The sequence below is a fragment of the Mesoplodon bidens genome (genome assembly GCF_964165515.1).
Source record: "Mesoplodon bidens genome assembly, chromosome: 20".
Taxonomy (NCBI): Eukaryota; Metazoa; Chordata; class Mammalia; order Artiodactyla; family Ziphiidae; genus Mesoplodon; species Mesoplodon bidens.
The window spans coordinates 12121936-12127460 of record NC_138181.1 but is presented as its reverse complement, the minus strand read 5'-3'; the positions used below and the strand labels follow the sequence as shown (position 1 = coordinate 12127460).

At 43.8% G+C, this 5525-nt stretch overlaps 1 long non-coding RNA gene across 1 annotated transcript; it reads right to left on the bottom strand.

Moving 5' to 3' along the window:
• Positions 1-1679: 1679 nt before the first annotated feature.
• Positions 1680-3357, bottom strand: LOC308608125. The gene is made up of 3 exons (XR_014014091.1): positions 3117-3357; positions 2081-2307; positions 1680-1843 (listed from the first exon to the last, which is right to left on the bottom strand). It is a non-coding gene; the product is annotated as an uncharacterized lncRNA (long non-coding RNA).
• Positions 3358-5525: the final 2168 nt, after the last annotated feature.

The following is a 5525-nucleotide window of genomic DNA, read 5'->3' as shown; positions in this document are numbered from 1 at the left end:
GATATACCACTGCAACAGCAATAGCCAGTGAAATTAACTGGTGGTTTCTTTCTTTATTTAAAAAAATTAATTTATTTATTTTTGGCTGCGTTGGGTCTTCGTTGCTGCACGCGGGCTTTCTCTAGTTGCGGCGAGTGGGGGCTACTGTTCATTGTGGTGCGTGGGCTTCTCATTGCGGTGGCTTCTCTTGTTGCGGAGCACGGGCTGTAGGTGCGCGGGCTTCAGTAGTTGTGGCCCACAGGCTCTAGAGCGCAGGCTCAGTAGTTGTGGCGCACGGGCTTAGTTGCTCTGCGGCATGTGGGATCTTCCCGGACCAGGGCTCGAACCCGTGTCCCCTGCATTGGCAGGCGGATTCTTAACCACTGTGCCACCAGGGAAGCCCAACTGGTGGTTTTTTGAGAGATATCATAAGATATTCTCTTTCTGAAACTATCTACCTGCTGGGCCTTCTTGGAAACCTAGAATTTATACTTCTTAAGGCAGTGTTTCTCAAAGTGTGGATCTCATGCTGTCTGCGTCCAGATCACCAAGAGGGCTTGTTCAGAATGCAGATTCCTGAATCCCACCGAAGACCTACTGAAGGAGAATTTCTGGAGGTATGCCTGGACATGAGATTACTCCCTCTCTTGTAACTATTGGTGTATCTGGTCTCTGTCTTTGTTGTAGCAGTCAATGCGATATATTTCTTTATTTTTTTTTTGAGGTTTGAACCCAGAGTATTTATTGTCATGGTAATATGAAGAAATGTTCATATTCCTGTGCTTTTCTTTTTTTTTTTTTTTTTTTTTTTTACATATATCTCTTCTTTTTTGGATTTCCTTCCCTTTTAGGTCACCACAGAGCACCGAGTAGAGTTCTCTGGGCTATAGTGTAGGTTTTCATTAGTTGTCTTTTTTATACATAGTAGTGTTTATATATGTGTCAATCCCAGTCTCCCAGTTCATCCCACTCCACCTCCCGTTCCCCCTTGGTGTCCATACATTTGTTCTCTACATCTGTGTTCAACAAGATATATTTATTTGTTTACCTGCTTGTGTTCCCTATTGAGACTGTGAACTCCTTCAGGGTAGGTATTGTGTTATTCATTGCTTTTTTATTCCAAGCCCCAAATTAGGCACATTTAATTGTTGTAGTTCTCAAAGGGTGGTCCATGGAGGCTGGGAGTCTCAGAGACCCCTTTAGGGGTCACAAGATCAAAATTGTTTTCTTAATTGTACCAGGACATGATTTGCCTTTTTTGCTATGCTGTTGACATTTGCACTGTTGATGGAAAAGCAGTGGTGGGTAAAATTGCTGGCACCTTACCAGGAATTAAGGCAGTGGAAACAAATTGTTCTACCAGTCACTGTATTGTCCACTGCCATGAATTTGTAATAAAAACAGTGCCAGTTTCACTTAAAAATATACTTCATGAAGAGTTAAAATTATTAATTTTATTAACTCGTAACCCTTGAGTTCACACCTTTTTCACATTCTATGTGACAGAATGATTAGTATGCATGAAACAATTCTGCGGGCTGAAGTACACTGGGGAAAAGCATTCCTGGACCCAATTCCAATGTGTGTGTAGCGGCCTCCACACACCAACAAGCAATTCTTATACGCCAGATGTTCCCATGACTTCCTCCTTGGCTTCAATTAACTTTCTAGCACGGCTCACAGAACTCAGGATAAACCCATTTATTTACTAGATTACCAGTTTATTATAAAATGATCTAAAACCACAGCCAGATGAATGATAGAGATACATAGGGCATGGCCTGGGGAGAGGGGGTGGACCTTCCGTTCCCTCTCCAGGTGTACCACTCTCCCCAGTCCTCACATGTTCCCCAACCTGGAAGCTCTTTGAACCTTGTCCTTTGGATTTTTTTTTTTTTTTTTTTTTTTTTTTTTTTTTTTGCGGTACGCGGGCCTCCCACTGTTGTGGCCTCTCCCGTTGCGGCGCACAGGCTCCGGACGCGCAGGCTCAGCGGCCATGGCTCACGGGCCCAGCAGCTCCGCGGCATGTGGGATCTTCCCGGACCGGGGCACGAACCCGTGTCCCCTGCATCGGCAGGCGGACTCTCAACCACTGCGCCACCAGGGAAGCCCGTCCTTTGGATTTTTAGTGAGGCTTCATTACAAAGGCATGACTCAGTCACTGGCCGTTGGCAATGGATTCAACCTCCAGCCACTCTGCCCTCTCCAGAGGTTGGGCGTTGGGACTGAAAGGTCCCACCCTCTAATCACATGGTTGGCTCTCCTGGCAAGCAGCCTCCCTCCTTCTGTGGGATCCAAAAGTCACTTTCCCTGAAGCGTTTTCAGGACCTGAGGACAAGAGACCAAATATTATCTCACTGCTTTTATAGCTCAGGAAAGTCCAAGGGTTTTGGGAGCTGTGAGCTAGGAATTGTGAATTAATACATACATTCATCTGAATGACCAAATATTTTTCCTGTAAATCACAATATATTGCAGCTGGTCTCTTGAGGAAAAAGCACGTGACATTATTTGACTTGGTAACTGAACTAGCTACTCTTTTTTTCATGGAACATCATTTTTAGTTGAAAGTACAAACGACAGACAAACTGTGGCTATGCAGATTTAGGTATTTGGCAGAACTTTTCTAGAAAAAGTGAGATTGTTACTTCAAGGAAAACAACTGACAGTATTTGTTGCCAATAATGAAATTAGACTTTTACAGGAAAAAGAATTTTGGAAGACTTTTATCTGCTATGAGCTTGACAGCTTCCTAATACTTAAAAGACTTCTAATTAGATTGGTGGTAATTAAAAAATAGTGAAATATGTTAACATTTGAAAGGCTGCATAGCTCAGTAAACTGATATTTTACAAATGACCAATGCATGATGTCATCAGTCATGCATGGGTAAAAGATCTATTCAAAGTGCAAGATAGACCAATGGTGGGTTTTTTTTTGTTTTTTGGCCGCACCTTGCGGCATGTGGAACTTCCCTGACCAGGGATCGAACCCACGCGCCCTGCAGCAGAAGCGCAGAGTCTTAACCACCGGACTGCCAGGGAAGCCCAAGACCAATGGGTTTTAAAGTATCAGAGTACAAAAATTCACTAATATGTTTTCAGATTCCACATTGCAACTAACTTTTAAGAACCTACCATTTGTTGAATTTTATTGTAGTAGTAAAAAGAACACTCCAGAATTATCTGAAAAGGCCATTAAAAGATTCCTTCTTTCTTCAACTACACAGTGGAGTGAGGCTGGATTTTCTTCATATACTTCAACCAAAACTAAAATTGTAACAGGTTGAATGCAGAGGCAGATATGAGAATCCAGTGGTTTTCTATCAAGCCAGACATTAAAGAAATTTACAAAAATGTAAAGCAATGTCATCCTTTTCTCTGGTTTTTAAACAATTATTTTGGAAACTAGTTATTTTTCTGTAAAAATATTTACATAAAATGGATTTTCTTATTTTTAAATGAATTAAATGTTTAAATTTCTCGGTTTCAACATCTAGTAAATAGTGATAGATACAATCTACATAAACACTCTTTATGGAGTTCTCAATAATTAAAAGTATAAAGGGTCCTGAGACAAAAAAATTTGAGAACAGCTGGTATAGAGGCTGCAACAGGGATTTGAAGAAAGAGGGCCTAAATTCAAGTTCCGGTTCTATCACTTAACTGTGATTTTAGGTAAGTTACTTAGGTGCAGGCTCTGAAGACAGACCTTGTGTTTATAATATTGGCTCCATCACTTGCTGGTAGTATGTGAGTCACTCCGCCTCTGCAAATAGGGATAACCTACTTCACCAGGTTGCTGTGAGAATTAAATGGGATTATACTTGTCAAATGCTTACAGTTGTTACCTACAACATAGAGTTAAAAGCTAGCTACTGGTATTCGTTATATTAGCTACTCATCTGACAGGATCCTAGAGGCTGGGCACAGTCCTGGCTTTCTTCATCCTCTCTGTGTTACCGAACCCAGGTCCGGCTGCTTGCCGCTGGAAAGCCAATTCTCGAGAGATGAGTGTTGGTAGGAAAGGAAAGGTTGCTTTATTTCGGAGGCTGGCAACTGGGGGAGAGGGTGGACTCCTGTCCGAGAACCAACTCCCGATTGCTCTCAGGGGACAGGGGCTTTTAAAGGGGAGTTTCAGGGTTGCATAGGCGGGAGCAGAACAGCACAGTCAGTTCTGACAGTCATCTTGAAACCAGTAATGCGGTGGTCTGATCAGCGTCATCTTGGTTGTTTTAAGAACAGTTAATCTTCAGTTCCAGTGTTTCCATGTCTTTGAGGCCAGTTCTTGGAATTGTGGCAGCTTATGTCATGGCTACAGTCTGATCATCATGTAGTTAACTTCTTCCACCTGGTGGGGATTTCAGTATCTGTAAGACAGCTCACAGGATATGGCTCAGAATATTATCTATAGCCCTTGAGAAGGAACTAAAGATCCTTGACTATGCTTAATGACTAAACTAGTACTATTTGGTCTCCTTTGACTGTTTTCCTTTGTTTCTGCATTTTCTCACTTCTCTGATTAAACTTATTCTTTGGCTAAAGTTTTTCCACAGACAAAAGGCGGGCTGAGGACATGGGGTGAGGGGCAGGGACCGTAGGGTCCTGCTCCGTTTCATCTGCAAAGCACAGAAGCTATTCCGGTGTTATAAATTTGAGGAGAAGGTATAAGTAAACTTGTGGATAATTGTGTGTGGCTCTTAAACTGTAAGAGAATCTGTTATTAAAAATCCCTTTTAGTTTCCTTTTTCTCAGCTTTTGAAGAAATAACAAGACTGAAAAACATTCCCTGAACCCTTGCCCTATAATCGAGTTAGAAAATAGGAAGTATTTTATTGCATGCCCGAAGGAATTGAAGTCTTCCAGAAAACTAAATAGGAGAGCTGGCAGGGCTACTACTTGGGAAATTCTTTTAACCTCTTGACCTCTGTTATGTCATCTTGTTTGGACAAAAATATCTCATCTCCAACCCTCTTGCGGCTTTTGAATCCTGCCAAGCTCACCTCTACATCTTTTAAAGATACCTTTGGCAGCTTCTAAATCGCAATAAACGCAAAGGAGAGGGGCAAAGACCCAGAGACGACCTTTTGTTGCCTTGCAAATGCCAATGGTATCCGATCTCAGCACCCAGAAGTGGAGGTCTGGGTAGACGCAGCTGCCGCCAGCGCCCTGTCCTACTTCTCACTAGGGGCATGGCATCCCGGCGTCCCTGCACCATCCCGGCCCATGAGCAGGGTTAGCCAGGGTACCACCGGGTCAGAGGTCTGTTTTCCCATCAATTAAGTGGGGAGGCTGGGCCATCTTGAAGAACCTTGCTTTCACTGCAATTTGAAACGCTCCCCGCCTATAACGTCTCATTCCCCATCCCTGCCTTATAAATACCTGAGGCCTTGCACCCAGACCCTGCGCGCGGATACCGAGCGGCGGGCGCGCCGCCGGCAACACCCGCGTGCCCAGCGCTCCGACTTCCAGCCCGCTCGGAGGAGCACATCTCGCGCGATTCCCTCCACCTCTCGCGACACTTCCCGCCAGCGCCCCTGCGGGCCT